Here is a 16,381-nt window from a genome sequence, read left to right on the forward strand (position 1 = left end):
CGAGGATGAGGCCATTGCGGCTCGCCCTTTGGTGGCCTACTCAGGATAGTATCATTTAGAGAATGAGAGTCGACACGACGTAAAAAAAAAAAAGGTGCAAGACGAGAACTTCCCAGGAGGTCACCCATCCTAGTACTAATCTCGCCCAAGTATGCTTAACTGCGGAGTTCTGATGGGATCCGGTGCATTAGTGCTGGTATGATAGCACCTATTATAGTTCGCACACACAATTTTCTTAACTATGCGGTGCGAGAGAGCATAACACTATCCGCGAAGCCTTGCGGGTACTGTAGGTGCCAACCGAGGATGAGGCCATTGCGGCTCGCCCTTAGGTGGCCTACTCGGGATAGCGTCATTTAGAGAATGAGGGTCGGCACGACGTAAAAAAAAAAAAAAAAAAAAAAGAGGTGCAACACGAGGACTTCCCAGGAGGTCACCCATCCTAGTACTACTCTCGCCCAAGCACGCTTAACTGCGGAGTTCTTATGGGATCCGGTGCATTAGTGCTGGTATGATTGCACCAGTTATAGTTTGCACACACAATTTTCTTAACCATGCGGCGCGAGAGAGCATAACACTATCTGCGAAGCCTTGCGGGTATTGTAGGTGTCTGCCGAGGATGAGGCCATTGCGGCTCGCCCTTAGGTGGCCTACTCGGGATAGCATCATTTAGAGAATGAGAGTCGGCACGATGTAAAAAAAAAATAGAGGTGCAACACGAGAACTTCCCAGGAGGTCACCCATCCTAGTACTACTCTCGTCCAAGCACGCTTAACTGCGGAGTTCTGAATGGATCCGGTGCATTAGTGCTGTATGATCGCACCTATTATAGTTCGCACACACAATTTTCTTAACCATGCTGCGCGAGAGAGTATAACACTATCCGCGAAACCTTGCTGGTACTGTAGGTGCCTGCCGGGGATGAAGCCATTGCGGCTCGCCCTTAGGTGGCCTACTCGGGATATCATCATTTAGAGAATGAGAGTCGGCACGACGTAAAAAAAAAAAAAGAGGTGCAACACGAGGACTTCCCAGGAGGTAACCCATCATAGTACTACTCTCGCCCAAGCACGCTTAACTGCGGAGTTCTGAATGGATCCGGTGCATTAGTGCTGGTATGATCGCACCTATTATAGTTCGCACACACAATTTTCTTAACCATGCGGCGCGAGAGAGGTTAACACTATCCGCGAAGCCTTGCGGGTACTGTAGGTGCCTGCCGAGGATGAGGCCATTGCGGCTCGCCCTTAGGTGGCCTACTCGGGATAGCATCATTTAGAGGATGAGAGTCGGCACGAAGTAAAAAAAAAAAAAAAAAAGAAAGAGGTGCAACACGAGGACTTCCCAGGAGGTCAACCATCGTAGTACTACTCTCGCCCAAGCACGCTTAACTGCGGAGTTCTGATGGGATCCGGTGCATTAGTGCTGGTATGATCGCACCTATTATAGTTCGCAACACAATTTTCTTAACCATGCAGCGCGAGAGAGTATAAGACTATCCGCGAAGCCTTGCGGGTACTGTAGGTACCTGCCGAGGATGAGGCTATTGCGGCTCACCCTTAGGTGGCCTACTCGGGATAGCATCATTTAGAGAATGAGAGTCGGCAGGACGTAAAAAAAAAAAAAAAAAGAGAGGTGCAACACGAGGACTTCCCAGGAGGTCACCATCCTAGTACTACTCTCGCCCAAGCACACTTAACTGCGGAGTTCTGATGGGATCCGGTGCATTAGTGCTGTATGATCGCACCTATTATAGTTCGCACACACAATTTTCTTAACCATGCTGCGCGAGATAGTATAACACTATCCGCGAAACCTTGCTGGTACTGTTGGTGCCTGCCGAGGATGAAGCCATTGCGGCTCGCCCTTAGGTGGCCTACTCGGGATATCATCATTTAGAGAATGAGAGTCGGCACGACGTAAAAAAAAAAAAATAGGTGCAACACGAGGACTTCCCAGGAGGTAACCCATCCTAGTACTACTCTCGCCCAAGCACGCTTAAATGCGGAGTTCTGAATGGATCCGGTGCATTAGTGCTGGTATGATCGCACCTATTATAGTTCGCACACACAATTTTCTTAACCATGCGGCGCGAGAGAGTTTAACACTATCCGCGAAGCCTTGCTGGTTCTGTAGGTGCCTGCCTAGGATGAGGCCATTGCGGCTCGTCCTTAGGTGGCCTACTCGGGATAGTATCATTTAGAGAATGAGAGTCGGCACGACGTATAAAAAAAAAAAAAGAGGTGCAACACGAGGACTTCCCAGGAGGTCACCCATCCTAGTACTACTCTCGCCCAAGCACGCTTAACTGCGGAGTTCTGATGGGATCCGGTGCATTAGTGCTGGTATAATCGCCCCTTTTATAGTTCGCACACAAAATTTTCTTAACCATGCGGCGCGAGAGAGCATAACACTATCCGCGAAGCCTTGCGGGTACTGTAGGTGCCTGCCGAGGATGAGGCCATTGCGGCTCGCCCTTAGGTGGCCTACTCGGGATAGCATCATTTAGAGGATGAGAGTCGGCACGACGTATAAAAAAAAAAAAGAGTTGCAATTCTATGACTTCCCAGGAGGTTACCCATCCTAGTACTACTCTCGCCCAAGCACGCTTAACTGCAGAGTTTTGATGGGATCCGTTGCATTAGTGCTGGTATGATCACACTTATTATAGTTTGCACACACAATTTTCTTAACCATGTGGCGCGAGAGAGTATAACACTATCCGCGAAGCCTTGCGGGTACTGTAGGTGCCTGCCGAGGATGAGGCCATTGCGACTCGCCCTTAGGTGGCCTACTCGGGATAGCATCATTTAGAGAATGAGAGTCGGCACGAAGTAAAAAAAAAAAAAGCTGCAACACGAGGACTTCCCAGGAGGTCACCCATCCTAGTACTACTCTCACCCAAGCACACTTAACTACGGAGTTCTGATGGGATCCGGTGCATTAGTGCTGGTATGATCGCACCTATTATAGTTTGCACACACAATTTTCTTGACCATGCAGCGCGAGAGAGTATAACACTATCCGCGAAGCCTTGCAGGTACTGTAGGTGCCTGCCGAGGATGAGGCCATTACGGCTCGCCCTTAGGTGGCCTACTCGGGATAGCATCAATTAGAGGATGAGAGTCGGCACGAAGTAAAAAAAAAAAAAAAGAGGTGCAACACGAGGACTTCCCAGGAGGTCACCCATCCTAGTACTACTCTCGCCCAAGCACACTTAACTGCGGAGTTCTGATGGGATCCGGTGCATTAGTGCTGGTATGATCGCCCCTATTATAGTTCGCACACAAAATTTTCTTAACCATGCGGCGCGAGAGAGCATAACACTATCCGCGAAGCCTTGCGGGTACTGTAGGTGCCTGCCAAGGATGAGACCATTGCGGCTCGCCCTTTGGTGGCCTACTCAGGATAGTATCATTTAGAGAATGAGAGTCGGCACGACGTAAAAAAAAAAAAGGTGCAAGACGAGAACTTCCCAGGAGGTCACCCATCCTAGTACTACTCTCGCCCAAGTATGCTTAACTGCGGAGTTCTGATGGGATCCGGTGCATTAGTGCTGGTATGATAGCACCTATTATAGTTCGCACACACAATTTTCTTAACCATGCGGTGCGAGAGAGCATAACACTATTCGCGAAGTCTTGCGGGTACTGTAGGTGCCTGCCGAGGATGAGGCCATTGCGGCTCGCCCTTAGGTGTCCTACTCAGGATAGCGTCATTTAGAGAATGAGGGTCGGCACGACGCAAAAAAAAAAAAAAAAAAAAAAAAAAAAAAGAGGTGCAACACGAGAACTTCCTAGGAGGTCACCCATCCTAGTACTACTCTCTCCCAAGCACGCTTAACTGCGGAGTTCTTATGGGATCCGGTGCATTAGTGCTGGTATGATCGCACCAGTTATAGTTTGCACACACAATTTTCTTAACCATGCGGCGCGAGAGAGCATAACACTATCTGCGAAGCCTTGCGGGTACTGTAGGTGCCTGCCGAGGATGAGGCCATTGCGGCTCGTCCTTAGTTGGCCTACTCGGGATAGCATCATTTAGAGAATGAGAGTCGGCACGACGTAAAAAAAAAAAAAAAAAAAAAAAAAAAAAGAGAGGTGCAACACGAGAACTTCCCATGAGGTCACTGGTGGACGAAATTGTGATTCAAATTCTTGTATCATTTGTGATCAATGTTCTAATTATGGCTCTGGTGGAATTCACAACTCCGTTCAACTAACCAGCAAGTGTACTGGGTCGTCCAAGTAATAACCTTACGTGAGTAAGGGTCGAATCCACAGAGATTGTTGGTATGAAGCAAGCTATGGTCATCTTGTAAATCTCAGTTAGAGAGATTAAAGGGGAATTGTGATTATTGGAATAATAAATAAAAAGGAATAATAAAAGGGATAGAGATACTTATGCAGATTCATTGGTAGGAATTTCAGATAAGCGGAATGGAGGTGCTGTAGAGCTCTAGGACGCCTGCTCTCCTATTCCTTCTACCCAATCCTTCTTACTCCTCTCCATGGCAAGCTTTGTATAGGGTTCACTATCAGCTGTGGCTACTTTCATTCCTCTCGGGGAAATAACCTGCACGGCTGTCACTCGCACAGCTAACCAGTCTGGAGGCATCACCCATGGTTGATAGCTACATCCCATCCTCGCAGTGAAAGCTAATGCACGCACTCTGTCACAGTACGGCCAATCACCGGTGGTTCCCGCTCCTACTGGAATAGAATCCCTCTTTTGCGTTTGTCACTAACGCCCAGCAGGTTAAAGTTTGAAGCACGTCACAGTCATTCATGAACGGAATCCTACTCGGAATACCACAGACAAGGTGAGACTTTCCGGATTCCCAGGATCCTACTCGGAACACCACAGACAAGGTTGGACTTTCCGGATCTAGATGAATGCCGCCATCTATCTAGCTTATACCACGAAGATTCTGTTGGGGAACCTAAGAGATATACATTCAAGCCTTGTTACCCGCAGAACGGAAGTGGTTGTCAATCACGCGTGTTCATAAGTGAGAATGATGATGAGAGTTATTAGCTCATCACATTCATCATGTTCTTGAGTACGAATGAATATCTTGGAATAAGAATAAGATAGAGAATTGAATAAAAGAAAATAGAACTTCATTAATCTTTGAGGTACAGCAGAGCTCCACACCCTTAATCTATGGTGTGCAGAAACTCCACCGTTGAAAATACATAAGTAAAAGAAGGTTCAGGCATGGCCGAATGGCCAGCCCCCTAAACGTGATCAATGATCTCCTAAGATGAAGAATAAAATAAAACTGAGATCAAAAGATGTCTAATACAATAGATAAATGTCCTATATATACTAGACTAGCTACTAGGGTTTACATGAGTAGGTAATTGATGCATAAATCCACTTCCGGGGCCCACTTGGTGTGTGCTTGGGCTAAGCTTGATCTATCCACGAGCTGAGGCTTCTCTTGGAGTTGAATTTCGAGTTATGATGTGCTTTGGGCGTTCAACTCCGGATTATGACGTTTTTCTGGCGTTTAACTCCAGAAAGGAGCGTGTACTTGGCGTTCAACGCCAGTTTGCGTCGTCATTCTTCGAATAAAGTATGGACTATTATATATTGCTGGAAAGCCCTGGATGTCTACTTTCCAACGCCGTTGAGAGCGCGCCATTTAGAGTTCTGTAGCTCCAGAAAATCCATTTCGAGTGCAGGGAGGTCAGAATCCAACAGCATCAGCAGTCCTTTTGTCAGCCTTTTTCAGAGTTTTGCTCAAATCCCTCAATTTCAGTCAGAATTTACCTGAAATCACAGAAAAACACACAAACTCATAGTAAAGTCCAGAAATGTGAATTTAACATAAAACTAATGAAAACATCCCTAAAAGTAGCTCAAACTTACTAAAACTATATAAAAACAATGCCAAAAAGCGTATAAATTATCCGCTCATCACAACACCAAACTTAAATTGTTGCTTGTCCCCAAGCAACTGAAAATCAAATAGGATAAAAAGAAGAGAATATACTATAAAGTCCAAAATATCATGAATATTAATTTAATTACATGAGCGGGACTTGTAGCTTTTTGCTTCTGAACAGTTTTGGCATCTCACTTTTTCCTTTGAAGTTCAGAGTGATTGGCATCTTTAGGAACTTAGAATTTCAGATAGTGTTATTGACTTTCCTAGTTAAGCATGTTGATTCTTGAACACAGCTACTTTTGAGTCTTGGCCGTGGCCCTAAGCACTTTGTCTTCCAGTATTACCACCGGATACACAAATGCCACAGACACATAACTGGTGAACCTTTTCAGATTGTGACTCAGCTTTGCTAGAGTCCCCAGTTAGTGGTGTCCAGAGCTCTTAAGCACACTCTTTTGCCTTGGATCACGACTTTAACCACTCAGTCTCAAGCTTTTCACTTGGACCTTCATGACACAAGCCATGGTTAGGACAGCTTGGTTTAGCGCTTAGGCCTGGATTTAATTTCCTTGGGCCCTCCTATCCATTGATGCTCAAAGCCTTGGATCCTTTTTACCCTTGCCTTTTGGTTTTAAGGGCTATTGGCTTTTTCTACTGCTCCTTCTTTTTTCTATATACTCTTTTTAGATCTCTACTCTTTTTTTTTTTTTTCACTGCTTTTTCTTGCTTCAAGAATCAATTCCATGAATTTTCAGATCATCAATAACATCTCTCTTTGTTCATCATTCTTTCGAGAACCAACAATTTTAACACTCATAAACACAAGATCCAAAGACATATGCACTGTTCATTCATTCATTCAGAAAACAAAAGCATTGTCACCACATCAAAATAATTAAACTAAATTCAATAATAATTTCGAAAATTATGTACTTCTTGTTCTTTTGAATTAAAACATTTTTTCTTTTAAGAGAGGTGAAGGACTAATGGAATTTATTTATAGCTTTAAGGCATGGTTACATACTAATGATCATGAAATAAAGACACAAAACATAGATAAACATAATAATTAAAAACCGAAAACGAAAGAAATAAAGAACAAGGAATGAATCCACCTCTAGTGGCGTCTTCTTCTTGAAGGACCAATGATGTTCTTCAACTCTTCTATGTCCCTTCCTTGCCTTTGTTGCTCCTCCCTCATTGCTCTTTGATCTTCTCTTATTTCTTGAAGAGTGAGGGCGTGCTCATGGTGTTCCACCCTTAGTTTGTTCCACATTATGGCTCAAATCTTCCAAGGAGGTGCTAAGTTGCTCCCAATAGTTGTTGGGAGGAAAGTGCATTCCATGAGGCATTTGTTGATGGTGAACCTCCTCTTGTTCTCCTTGAGGGCCGTGAGGAACTTCCCTTGTTTGCTCCATCCTTTTCTTGGTGATGGGCTTGTCTTCTTCTATGGAGGCATCTCCATCTATGATAACTCCGGCTGAATAACATAGATGGCATATGAGGTGAGGGAATGCTAGCCGTGCCATGTATGAAGGTTTGTCAGCTATTTTGTAGAGTTCATTGGCTATGACTTCATGAACCTCTACTTCTTCACCAATCATGATGCTATGAACCATGATGGCCCGATCCATAGTAACTTCAGATCGGTTGCTTGTGGGGATGATGGATCTTTGAATGAACTCCAACCATCCTCTAGCTACAGGCTTGAGGTCCAGTCTTCTTAGTTGGACTGGCTTGCCTTTGGAGTCAACTCTCCATTGGGCGCCTTCCACAAATGTCCCTAAGGACTTGGTCCAACCTTTGATCAAAGTTGACCCTTCTAGTGTAGGGTGTTCATCACCTTGCATCATAGGCAAATGAAACGCCAACCTCACATTCTCCGGACTAAAATCCAAGTATTTCCCCCTAACCATTGTGAGATAATTCTTTGGGCTTGGGTTCATACTTTGGTCATGGTTTCTAGTGATCCATGCATTGGCATAGAACTCTTGAACCATGAGAATTCCGACTTGTTGCATGGGGTTGGCTAAGACTTCCCAACCTCTTTTTTGAATTTCAAGTCGGATTTCCGGATACTCATTCTCTTGAGTTTGAAAGGGACCTCATGGATCACTTTCTTCTTTGCCACAACATCATAGAAGTGGTCTTGGTGGCTCTTGGAGATGAATCTCTCCTTCTCCCATGACTCGGAAGTGGAAGCTTTTGCCTTCCCTTTTCTTTTCTTGAGGAAACTCCGCCTTGGGTGCCATTGATGGTGAATGAAAAATAAAAGCTTAGGCTTTTTACCACACCAAACTTAAAATTTGCTTGTCCCCAAGCAAAAAGAAAGAAGAGTAGAAGAAGAAGAAGAATATGGAGAGAGGGAGAAGAGAGGGTTCGGTTATGTGGGAGAATGTGGGTTTGTGTTGTGTGAAAATGTAAAGAAAAGAAGGGTATTTATAGGGAGGGGGGAGGGTATAGGTTCGGCCATGTTGGGTGGGAAAGGGTGGGAAATTGAATTTGAAAGTAGTGGGGGTAGGTGGGGTGTATGGGGAAGAGGGGTTGATGTGAATGGTGGATGGGGTAATTGGGAAGAGGAATTGAGGTGATAGGTGAAGGTTTTTGGGAAGTGTGACATTGAGAATGAGATTTGGATTAGAAGAATGTGATTAGGATTAAAAGAAATGTGGTAGGTGGGGATCCTGTGGGGTCCACAGATCCTAAGGTGAGGATCCTGTGGGGTCCACAGATCCTGAGGTGAAAACAAATACCATTCCTTCACCATATAGGCATGTAACATGCCTTGATGCATCATTCTGGCGTTCAAACGCCCATTGATGCTAGTTCTGGGCGTTAAACGCCCATGTTATGCATGATTCTGGCGTTGAACGCCAGTTTCATGCTTGTTTCTGGCGTTGAACGCCAGTTTCATGCTTGTTTCTGGCGTTCAGCGCCAGATTGTCCTCTGTGTGCGCATCCTGGCGTTAAACGCCAGGTTGTTGCTTGTTTTGGGCGTTCAACGCCAGAAAGATGCTCTGTTCTGGCGTTGAACGCCAGAAAGATGCTCCTTCTGGGCGTTGAACGCCAGCCTGTGCGCCTCCAGGGTGAAAAAAATTTTTTCTTCTGTTTTTGACTCTGTTTTTAATTTTTTTTGATTTTTTTCGTGACTCCTCATGATCATGTACCTAATAAAACACAAAAATAACAAAGAAACAAAATAAAATAAAATTAGATGAATAAAATTGGGTTGCCTCCCAACAAGCGCTTCTTTAATGTCAATAGCTTGACAGTGGCTCTCATGGAGCCACATGGTGATCAGGTCAATTTAGTGTGTAGTGTTCCCAACACCAAACTTAGAGTTTGGATATGGGGTTTGAACACCAAACTTAGAGTTTGGTTGTGGCCTCACAACACCAAACTTAGAGTTTGACTGTGTGGGCTCTTCTTGACTCTGAACTGAGAGAAGCTCTTCATGCTTACTCTCTTTTGTCATAGAGGGATGGCCATGTGCTTGAAACACAAGGTAGTCCCCATTCAATTGAAGGACTAACTCACCTCTGTTGACATCTATCACAGCTCCTGCTGTGGCTAGGAAAGGTCTTCCTAGGATGATGCATTCATCATCTTCCTTCCTAGTATCTAGGATTATGAAATCAGTAGGGATGTAAAGGCCTTCAACCTTTACTAGCACGTCCTCTACTAATCCATAAGCTTGTCTCACTGACTTGTCTGCCAGTTGTAATGAGAACAAGGCAGGTTGTACCTCAATGATTCCCAGCTTCTCCATCACAGAGAGTGGCATAAGATTTTCCTGACCCCAGATCACATAGAGCCTTTTCAAAGCTCATGGTGCCAATGGTACAAGTATTAAGAACTTGCCAGGATCTTGTTTCTTTTGAGGTAGAGTTTGCTGAATCCAAGTGTCTAGTTCCTAATGAGTAAGGGAGGTTTACTTTCCCAAGTCTCATTACCAAATAGTTTGGCATTCAGCTTCATGATAGCTCCTAAATATAGAGCAGCTTGCTCTCCAATCACATCTTCATCCTCTTCAGAGGATGAATATTCTTCAGAGCTCATGAATGGCAGAAGGAGATTTAATGGGATCTCTATGGTCTCTAGATGAGCCTCAGATTCCTCTGGATCCTTAATAGGAAACTCCTTCATGCTTGAAGGACGTCCCAGGAGGTCTTTCTCCTTAGGATTTTCGTCCTCCTCCTCCCTAGTGCATTCGGTCACTTTGATTAAATCAATGGCCTTGCACTCTCCTTTTGGATTCTCTTTGTATTGCTGGGAGAATACTGGGAGGAGTTTCAATAACTTCTTACTCAGCTGGCCCACTTGTGCTTCCAGATTTCTAATGGAAGATCTGGTTTCATTCATGAAACTGAAAGTGGCCTTTGACAGATCAGAGACTATGTTGGCTAAATTGAATTGTTTTGTTCAGAGTTCTCTGTCTGTTGCTGAGAAGATGATGGATATGGCTTACTATTATTCAGCCTTGCACGTCCACCATTGTTAAAACCTTGATGGGGTTTTTGTTGATCCTTCCAGGAGAAATTCGGATGATTTCTCCATGATGAATTATAGGTGTTTCCATAGGGTTCACCTAAGTAATTAACTTCTGCCATGGCAGGGTTTTCAGGATCATAAGCTTCTTCAGAAGCTACCTCTCTAGTACTATTGGATGCATGTTGCAGTCCATTCAGATTCTGAGAGATCATGTTGACTTGTTGAGTCAACACTTTGTTCTGAGCCAATATGGCATTCAGAGCATCAATTTCAAGAACTCCTTTCTTCTGAGGTACCCCATTGTTCACGGAATTCCTCTCAGAGGTGTACATGAACTGGTTGTTTGCAACCATGTCATGAGTTCTTGAGCCTTCAGGCGTTTTCTTCAGGTGAATAGATCCACCTGCAGAATGGTCCAATGACATTTTTGAAAATTCAGAGAGACCATAATAGAATATATCTAATATGGTCCATTCAGAAAACATGTCAGATGGACATCTCTTGGTCAGCTGCTTGTATCTTTCCCAAGCTTCATAGAGGGATTCACCATCTTTTTGTTTGAAGGTTTTGAACATCCTCTCAGCTTGCTCAGCTTTTGAGGAGGAAAGAACTTGTCTAAGAATGCAGTGACAAGCTTATCCCATGAGTCCAGGCTATCCTTGGGTTGTGAATCCAACCATACTCTAGCTCTGTCTCTACAGCAAAAGGGAAAAGCAAGAGTCTGTAGACTTCAGGATTAACTCCATTTGTCTTTACAGTGTCACAGATCTGCAAGAACTCAGTTAAAAACTGATAGGGATCTTCAGATGGAAGCCCATAAAACTTGCAGTTTTGTTGCATCAATGCAACTAGTTGAGGCTTAAGCTCAAAGTTATTGGCTCCTATGGCAGGAATGGAGATGCTTCTTCCATCAATCTTGGATGTTGGCTTTGTGAAGTCACCAAGCATTCTCCTTGCATTATCATTATTATTTTCGGCCATCTCTTCCTCTTGTTCGAAATTTTCTAAAAGGTTGCTTCTGATTGTTGTAATTTAGCTTCTTTAATTTTCTCTTCAGAGTCCTTTCAGGTTCTGGATCAACTTCAACAAGAGTGCCTTTGTCCCTGTTCCTGCTCATATGAAAGAAAAGGGAACACAAAAAAAAGAAAGAAGGAATCCTCTATGTCACAGTATAGAGATTCCTTTATGTTAGTAGAAAAAGAAAGGGGTAGAAGAAGAGGAATGGATTCGGATTTTTGATGAAGAGGGGTGAAGAGAAGTGTTAGTAATTAAATAATTAAATAGAAGAGAAGAGAGAAGAGAAATTTCGAAAATAATTTTGAAAAGGAGTTAGTGATTTTCGAAAATTAGAGATAAAATGTAATTAAAATTAAAACATGAAATAATTAATTAATTAAAAAGAACTTTTTGAAAAAGGAGAGAGATATTTTCGAAAATAGAAGAGGAAAAGTAGTTAGGTGGTTTTGAAAAAGATAAGAAACAAACAAAAGTTAGTAGTTGATTGAAAAAGTTTGAAATCAAAATTTAAAAAATAGAAGATAGTAAGTTGGATAAGATATTTTAAAATCAAATTTTGAAAAGATAAATTTTTGAAAAAGATAAAAATTTTTTTTTTGAAAAAAATAAGATAAAAGATAAAAAGATTTAATTCAAAAAAAATTTTGAAATTATTTACTTCACTAACAAGAAACTACAAGATAAGATTCTAGAACTTAAAGATTGAACCTTTCTTAACAAGAAAGTAACAAACTTCAAATTTTTGAACCAATCACATTAATTATTAGTGAATTTCGAAAATTACATATAAAGATAAGAAAAAGAATTTGAAATATTTGAAAATATTTTTGAAATTTTTGAAAATAAATAAAAAATTTTGAAAAAGATATAATTTTGAAAAGATTTTGAAAAGATAAGATTTTTAAAATTGAAATTTTGACTTGACTTGTAAGAAACAACTAATTTTAAAATCTTTTGACCAAGTCAACCCAAAATTTCGAAATTGTGGAGGGAAATAAGGAAAAGATATTTTTGATTTTTGAATTTTTAAGGAAAAACACAAAAATGACCCAAAACTGGAAATTTTGGATCAAGACACAAGATGCATGCAAGAATGCTATGAATGTCAAGATGAACACCAAGAACACTTTAAGATCATGATGAACATCAAGAACATATTTTTGAAAAATTTTGATGCAAAGAAAACATGCAAGACACCAAACTTAGAATTTTTAATGTATGAAAAATATGAATGCAAAAATGCACATGAAAAACAAGAAAAGACACAAAACAAGAAATCATCAAGATCAAACAAGAAGACTTGTCAAGAACAACTTGAAGATCATGAAGAACACTATGAATGCATGGGATTTTCGAAAAATGCAAGAAAAATTTTTTTAAAAGCATGCAATTGACACCAAACTTAAAATTTAACACAAGACTCAAACAGAAACACAAAATATTTTTTTGATTTTTATGATTTTCTAATTTTTTTGGATTTTTATTAATATTTTCGAAAATAAAGTTTTGGAAAAACGAAAAATAAAAGAAAATTTTTTTTTTTTGAAAAGATTTTTGAAAGAAAATTACCTAATCTGAGCAACAAGATGAACCGTCAGTTGTCCATACTCGAACAATCCCGGCAACGGCGCCAAAACTTGGTGGACGAAATTGTGATTCAAATTCTTGTATCATTTGATCAATGTTCTAATTATGGCTCTGGGGAATTCACAACTCCGTTCAACTAACCAGCAAGTGTACTGGGTCGTCCAAGTAATAACCTTACGTGAGTAGGGTCGAATCCACAGAGATTGTTGGTATGAAGCAAGCTATGGTCATCTTGTAAATCTCAGTTAGAGAGATTAAAGGGGAATTGTGATTATTGGAATAATAAATAAAAAGGAATAATAAAAGGGATAGAGATACTTATGCAGATTCATTGGTAGGAATTTCAGATAAGCGGAATGGAGGTGCTGTAGAGCTCTAGGACGCCTGCTCTCCTATTCCTTCTACCCAATCCTTCTTACTCCTCTCCATGGCAAGCTTTGTATAGGGGTTCACTATCAGCTGTGGCTACTTTCATTCCTCTCGGGGAAATAACCTGCACGGCTGTCACTCACACAGCTAACCAGTCTGGAGGCATCACCCATGGTTGATAGCTACATCCCATCCTCGCAGTGAAAGCTAATGCACGCACTCTGTCACAGTACGGCCAATCACGGTTGGTTCCCGCTCCTACTGGAATAGAATCCCTCTTTTGCGTTTGTCACTAACGCCCAGCAGGTTAAAGTTTGAAGCACGTCACAGTCATTCATGAACGGAATCCTACTCGGAATACCACAGACAAGGTGAGACTTTCCGGATTCCCAGGATCCTACTCGGAACACCACAGACAAGGTTGGACTTTCCGGATCTAGATGAATGCCGCCATCTATCTAGCTTATACACGAAGATTCTGTTGGGGAACCTAAGAGATATACATTCAAGCCTTGTTACCGCAGAACGGAAGTGGTTGTCAATCACGCGCGTTCATAAGTGAGAATGATGATGAGTTATTAGCTCATCACATTCATCATGTTCTTGAGTACGAATGAATATCTTGGAATAGAATAAGATAGAGAATTGAATAAAGAAAATAGAACTCATTAATCTTTGAGGTACAGCAGAGCTCCAACCCTTAATCTATGGTGTGCAGAAACTCCACCGTTGAAAATACATAAGTAAAAGAAGGTTCAGGCATGGCCGAATGGCCAGCCCCCTAAACGTGATCAATGATCTCCTAAGATGAAGAATAAAATAAAACTGAGATCAAAAGATGTCTAATACAATAGATAAATGTCCAATATATACTAGACTAGCTACTAGGGTTTACATGAGTAGGTAATTGATGCATAAATCCACTTCCGGGGCCCACTTGGTGTGTGCTTGGGCTAAGCTTGATCTATCCACGAGCTGAGGCTTCTCTTGGAGTTGAATTTCGAGTTATGATGTGCTTTGGGCGTTCAACTCCGGATTATGACGTTTTTCTGGCGTTTAACTCCAAAAGGAGCGTGTACTTGGCGTTCAACGCCAGTTTGCGTCGTCATTCTTCGAATAAAGTATGGACTATTATATATTGCTGGAAAGCCCTGGATGTCTACTTTCCAACGCCGTTGAGAGCGCGCCATTTAAAGTTCTGTAGCTCCAGAAAATCCATTTCGAGTGCAGGGAGGTCAGAATCCAACAGCATCAGCAGTCCTTTTGTCAGCCTTTTTCAGAGTTTTGCTCAAATCCCTCAATTTCAGTCAGAATTTACCTGAAATCACAGAAAAACACACAAACTCATAGTAAAGTCCAGAAATGTGAATTTAACATAAAAACTAATGAAAACATCCCTAAAAGTAGCTCAAACTTACTAAAAACTATATAAAAACAATGCCAAAAAGCGTATAAATTATCCGCTCATCAGTCACCCATCCTAGTACTACTCTCGTCCAAGCACGCTTAACTGCGGAGTTTTGATGGGATCCGGTGCATTAGTGATGGTATGATCACACCTATTGTAGTTCGCACACACAATTTTCTTAACCATGCGGCGCGAGAGAGCATAACACTATCCGCGAAGCCTCGCGGGTACTGTAAGTGCCTGCCGAGGATGAGGCCATTACGGCTCGCCCTTAGGTGGCCTACTCGGGATAGCATCATTTAGAGAATGAGAGTCGGCACGACGTAAAAAAAAAAAAGAGGTGCAACACGAGGACTTCCCAGGAGGTCACCCATCCTAGTACTACTCTCGCCCAAGCACACTTAACTGTGGAGTTCTGATGGGATCCGGTGCATTAGTGCTGGTATGATCGCACCTATTATAGTTCGCACACACAATTTTCTTAACCATGCGGCGCGAGAGAGTATAACACTATCCGCGAAGCCTTGCGGGTACTGTAGGTGCCTGCCGAGGATGAGGCCATTGCGGCTCGCCCTTAGGTGGCCTACTCGGGATAGCATCATTTAGAGGATGAGAGTCGGCACGAAGGAAAAAAAAAAAAAAAAAGAGGTGCAACACGAGGACTTCCCAGGAGGTCAACCATCCTAGTACTACTCTCGCCCAAGCACGCTTAACTGCGGAGTTCTGATGGGATCCGGTGCATTAGTGCTGGTATGATCGCACCTATTATAGTTCGCACACACAATTTTCTTAACCATGCGGCGCGAGAGAGTATAACACTATCCGCGAAGCCTTGCGGGTACTGTAGGTGCCTGCCGAGGATGCGGCCATTGCGGCTCGCCCTTAGGTGGCCTACTCGGGATAGCATCATTTAGAGAATGAGAGTCGGCAGGACGTAAAAAAAAAAAAAAAAAAGAGGTGCAACACGAGGACTTCCCAGGAGGTCACCATCCTAGTACTACTCTCGCCCAAGCACACCTAACTGCGGAGTTCTGATGGGATCCGGTGCATTAGTTCTGGTATGATCGCACCTATTATAGTTCGCACACACAATTTTCTTAACCATGCGGCGCGAGAGAGTATAACACTATCCGCGAAGCCTTGCGGGTACTGTAGGTGCCTGCCGAGGATGAGGCCATTGCGGCTCGCCCTTAGGTGGCTGGTGGACGAAATTGTGATTCTTATTCTTAGCTCTGATTCATTGTAATTGGATTTATTCAATAATTGTCCTTATTTGAAGTCACAATCCCGTTCAACTAACCAGCAAGTGTACTGGGTCGTCCAAGTAATACCTTACGTGAGTAAGGGTCGAATCCACAGAGATTGTTGGTATGAAGCAAGCTATGGTCACCTTGCAAATCTCAGTTAGGCAGATTAAATCTGTTTATGGTGAGTTCGAATATTAATAATAAAATAAATAATAAAAAGGGATAGAATACTTATGCAGGTTCATTGGTAGGAATTTCAGATAAGTGGAATGGAGGTGCTGTAGAGCTCACGGACGCCTGCTTTCCTATTCCTTCTACTCAATCCTTCTTACTCCTTTCCATGGCAAGCTTTGTATAGGGTTCACT

The 16,381-nt window shown here is 42.5% G+C and overlaps 15 non-coding genes and 1 pseudogene across 15 annotated transcripts; all 16 read right to left on the bottom strand.

The window, feature by feature from the left end:
- Nucleotides 1–91: 91 nt before the first annotated feature.
- LOC130938868 (5S ribosomal RNA) lies at nucleotides 92–210 on the bottom strand. Its single transcript, XR_009070010.1, has one exon. It is a non-coding gene; the product is annotated as a 5S ribosomal RNA (ribosomal RNA).
- Nucleotides 211–404: 194 nt separating this feature from the next.
- On the bottom strand, nucleotides 405–523 carry LOC130937310 (5S ribosomal RNA). Its single transcript, XR_009068533.1, has one exon. It is a non-coding gene; the product is annotated as a 5S ribosomal RNA (ribosomal RNA).
- Nucleotides 524–707: 184 nt separating this feature from the next.
- Nucleotides 708–825, bottom strand: LOC130938973 (5S ribosomal RNA). Its single transcript, XR_009070109.1, has one exon. It is a non-coding gene; the product is annotated as a 5S ribosomal RNA (ribosomal RNA).
- Nucleotides 826–1,010: 185 nt separating this feature from the next.
- LOC130938723 (5S ribosomal RNA) lies at nucleotides 1,011–1,129 on the bottom strand. The gene has a single exon (XR_009069874.1). It is a non-coding gene; the product is annotated as a 5S ribosomal RNA (ribosomal RNA).
- A 194-nt stretch (nucleotides 1,130–1,323) lies between these two features.
- Nucleotides 1,324–1,442, bottom strand: LOC130937145 (5S ribosomal RNA). The gene has a single exon (XR_009068377.1). It is a non-coding gene; the product is annotated as a 5S ribosomal RNA (ribosomal RNA).
- A 190-nt stretch (nucleotides 1,443–1,632) lies between these two features.
- LOC130938963 (5S ribosomal RNA) lies at nucleotides 1,633–1,749 on the bottom strand. The gene has a single exon (XR_009070099.1). It is a non-coding gene; the product is annotated as a 5S ribosomal RNA (ribosomal RNA).
- Nucleotides 1,750–1,934: 185 nt separating this feature from the next.
- LOC130938900 (5S ribosomal RNA) lies at nucleotides 1,935–2,053 on the bottom strand. The gene has a single exon (XR_009070040.1). It is a non-coding gene; the product is annotated as a 5S ribosomal RNA (ribosomal RNA).
- A 187-nt stretch (nucleotides 2,054–2,240) lies between these two features.
- LOC130937440 (5S ribosomal RNA) lies at nucleotides 2,241–2,359 on the bottom strand. The gene has a single exon (XR_009068660.1). It is a non-coding gene; the product is annotated as a 5S ribosomal RNA (ribosomal RNA).
- A 186-nt stretch (nucleotides 2,360–2,545) lies between these two features.
- Nucleotides 2,546–2,664, bottom strand: LOC130936940 (5S ribosomal RNA; annotated as a pseudogene).
- A 183-nt stretch (nucleotides 2,665–2,847) lies between these two features.
- On the bottom strand, nucleotides 2,848–2,966 carry LOC130938626 (5S ribosomal RNA). Its single transcript, XR_009069785.1, has one exon. It is a non-coding gene; the product is annotated as a 5S ribosomal RNA (ribosomal RNA).
- A 187-nt stretch (nucleotides 2,967–3,153) lies between these two features.
- LOC130937357 (5S ribosomal RNA) lies at nucleotides 3,154–3,272 on the bottom strand. The gene has a single exon (XR_009068578.1). It is a non-coding gene; the product is annotated as a 5S ribosomal RNA (ribosomal RNA).
- Nucleotides 3,273–3,454: 182 nt separating this feature from the next.
- Nucleotides 3,455–3,573, bottom strand: LOC130938837 (5S ribosomal RNA). Its single transcript, XR_009069981.1, has one exon. It is a non-coding gene; the product is annotated as a 5S ribosomal RNA (ribosomal RNA).
- Nucleotides 3,574–3,775: 202 nt separating this feature from the next.
- On the bottom strand, nucleotides 3,776–3,894 carry LOC130938789 (5S ribosomal RNA). Its single transcript, XR_009069936.1, has one exon. It is a non-coding gene; the product is annotated as a 5S ribosomal RNA (ribosomal RNA).
- An 11,211-nt stretch (nucleotides 3,895–15,105) lies between these two features.
- On the bottom strand, nucleotides 15,106–15,224 carry LOC130937298 (5S ribosomal RNA). Its single transcript, XR_009068522.1, has one exon. It is a non-coding gene; the product is annotated as a 5S ribosomal RNA (ribosomal RNA).
- Nucleotides 15,225–15,413: 189 nt separating this feature from the next.
- Nucleotides 15,414–15,532, bottom strand: LOC130938925 (5S ribosomal RNA). The gene has a single exon (XR_009070064.1). It is a non-coding gene; the product is annotated as a 5S ribosomal RNA (ribosomal RNA).
- Nucleotides 15,533–15,722: 190 nt separating this feature from the next.
- Nucleotides 15,723–15,840, bottom strand: LOC130938934 (5S ribosomal RNA). The gene has a single exon (XR_009070072.1). It is a non-coding gene; the product is annotated as a 5S ribosomal RNA (ribosomal RNA).
- Nucleotides 15,841–16,381: the final 541 nt, after the last annotated feature.

Source organism: Arachis stenosperma, chromosome 6 (assembly GCF_014773155.1).
Source record: "Arachis stenosperma cultivar V10309 chromosome 6, arast.V10309.gnm1.PFL2, whole genome shotgun sequence".
NCBI classification, from domain to species: Eukaryota; Viridiplantae; Streptophyta; class Magnoliopsida; order Fabales; family Fabaceae; genus Arachis; species Arachis stenosperma.